The sequence below is a fragment of the Montipora foliosa genome, chromosome 1 (assembly GCF_036669935.1).
Source record: "Montipora foliosa isolate CH-2021 chromosome 1, ASM3666993v2, whole genome shotgun sequence".
NCBI lineage: Eukaryota > Metazoa > Cnidaria > Anthozoa > Scleractinia > Acroporidae > Montipora > Montipora foliosa.
The window spans coordinates 48,953,259-48,955,606 of NC_090869.1; the positions used below are offsets into that span (position 1 = coordinate 48,953,259).

A 2,348-nucleotide genomic window follows, 5' to 3' on the forward strand; every position below is an offset into this window, starting at 1 on the left:
GGCACTGACCATCAAAACGAATGTCTTGATAATGCACAAGCCCGACGGTTTATTCATTGCTTCTTCTTATTCTTTCTCCCATTGTTTTCTCGTCATCTGTCTCCTAATGTCTTCAGACAAAAGAGTTGGTGGACTGAAAGAAGAGAGAAGATACAGAAGTCATTTCATTGGCGTAGCTTTAACTGCCAGAGATAACGGCAGCTTTGCCTTGTCCACACCTTACACAGTCACTTACAATATGGAGAGTCATGAATCCCTTTTTAACCACGCATACGATGCGAAATTGGTCTCTTTGATTGCACTTACGTTAAGGGCCCCGCCACAAGGCAGGGCATAAAAAAATTAGTTTACAGACTCATTGAGTTGTTCTCCTCCACGGAAATCTTTAGTAAAAGGCGAAAGATTTGTACGACTTGAAGGAAAACCAGAGCTAAAGAGGTAATTGATTGCATTGACGATTCCTTTCAGCTTGGCGCGGTAACACAGGTGGGATGTCGTATCGCCGAGCGCTCAATCACGCATGCGTGTTCGGGAGTGTCAATGTACTTCTTCGATTGTTGGAGATGACGGCTTTGAGCTGCGCGAGTTCACGACGAAAGATTTTATAGAGCTTTCTTAACTTAAATTCCTCAGACTGCAATGGAGTATCAAAAGGCATGTGATTTGAAAGTTCCTTCATCCAAACTATCTCAGGCTCGTTACTGACCGACGGAATCACGATTTCTGAACACAAGATATCTGAGTACAGCGTTTCATTCCACGTTCGCGTCAAAGTTATTCCTTTAATTCATGACCAGTCCCGCCAAAAGGCAGGGCAACGAAAAATTGGTCTACAAACTCATTCTGTTGTTTACCTCCACGGAAATCTTTAGTAAAAGGCGAAAGATTTATGCGTGTTGAAGGAAAACTAGAGCTATCAAAGTAAAGGCATGCATTGACGATTACTTTCAGCATGACGCGATAACACAGGTGGGATGCCGTATCTAATTAGTACTGAAAAGAATGCTCATTCATGCATGCGTATTCAGGACTGTTAATGAACTTCGTTGATCGTTTCGGTATACGATGAGGCAGACGGCATCAAACCACAAGCATTCACAGCGGGAGAATTTGTTTTATAGTTCTTAAACGAGATTTCTTGACTTAAATTTCCGATGTTGCAATAAAATATCAAAAGCCTGTAATTTGCGCAATTCCTTGATCGAAACTAGATTGAGTTACTGACCGAAACAACACCGTGTGTGCACACGAGAGATCTGACAACAACGCTTCGTTTCGCATTCCAGTCAAAGTTCTTTCTTTGTTCGACGGCGAGCCCTGCCACAAGGAAGGGCGACAAAAACTTACTTTACAGACTCATTCAGTTGTTCTCCTCCTCGGAAATCTTTAGTAAAAGGCGAAAGATTTATGCGTGATGAAGGAAAACCAGAGGTAAAGATGATTGATTGCATTGACGATTCCATTAAGATTGGCGTGGTAACACAGGTGGGATGCCGTATCGACGAGCGCTCAATCACGCATGCGTGTTCAGGAGTGTCAATGTACTTTTTCGATTGTTGGAGCCGACGGCTCCGAGCCGGGCGAGTTCACGGCAAAAGTCTCTTTTTGTAGTTTTTACCGAGATATCTTGACTTATATTTCCGAGGTTGCAGTGAAGTATCAAAAGCCTGTGATTTGCGCATTTCCTTCAGTCATCAAAAGTAGCCCATGCTCGTTACTGACAGACAGAATCAAGGCGTCCCGACACGAGATAGAGATCTGACTACAGCGTTCCGTTGCACGATAGCGTCAAAGTTATTCGTTTGTCTTATGACGAGCCCCGCCAAAAGGCAGGGCGAAAAAAAAATTGTCTACAGACTCATTCAGCTGTTCTTCTACTCGGAAATCCTTTGAGGCATTCTTGAAATTGACGCGTTTATGCACATGGGAGACTGTATCCTATAGAGCGGTCAATCACGCACGCGTGTTTAAAGCTGTTAATGGACTTCGATTCTCTCGGTCAGCACCGAAGCTGAGCGTCGAACCACTCGCATACAAGGAGAAAATCCCTTTTTTGCAGGCTTAAAATCAACTTTATTGCCTGAAATTTCGGGAGACTTCACTCAAATATCAAAAATGCGTGAGATTCTTGATCAAAGCTCGTTGTGGACGTAAAGAATCGCGTCCCCAGGGAGACGATAAATCTGGGTACGGCGTACTATTCGACGTCCACTTCTACTTCATTTTTATTCTTTCATTAGCCACGCAGTAAAGCAGGGCGACGAAAAATTGTTTTTCCGACTCATTCAGTTGTTCTCCTCCACGGAAATCTTTAGTAAAAGGCGAAAGATTTGTGCGTGATTGCATTG

General features: G+C 43.4%; 3 non-coding genes and 1 pseudogene across 3 annotated transcripts; all 4 read right to left on the reverse strand.

Moving 5' to 3' along the window:
* Nucleotides 1–312: 312 nt before the first annotated feature.
* On the reverse strand, nt 313–433 carry LOC137982513 (U5 spliceosomal RNA). Its single transcript, XR_011118733.1, has one exon. It is a non-coding gene; the product is annotated as a U5 spliceosomal RNA (small nuclear RNA).
* Nucleotides 434–797: 364 nt separating this feature from the next.
* Nucleotides 798–916, reverse strand: LOC137982519 (U5 spliceosomal RNA). The gene has a single exon (XR_011118735.1). It is a non-coding gene; the product is annotated as a U5 spliceosomal RNA (small nuclear RNA).
* Nucleotides 917–1,313: 397 nt separating this feature from the next.
* Nucleotides 1,314–1,434, reverse strand: LOC137982524 (U5 spliceosomal RNA). The gene has a single exon (XR_011118736.1). It is a non-coding gene; the product is annotated as a U5 spliceosomal RNA (small nuclear RNA).
* Nucleotides 1,435–2,238: 804 nt separating this feature from the next.
* The window catches only part of LOC137982531 (U5 spliceosomal RNA), a 159-nt pseudogene continuing 49 nt past the window's right edge, over nt 2,239–2,348 (reverse strand).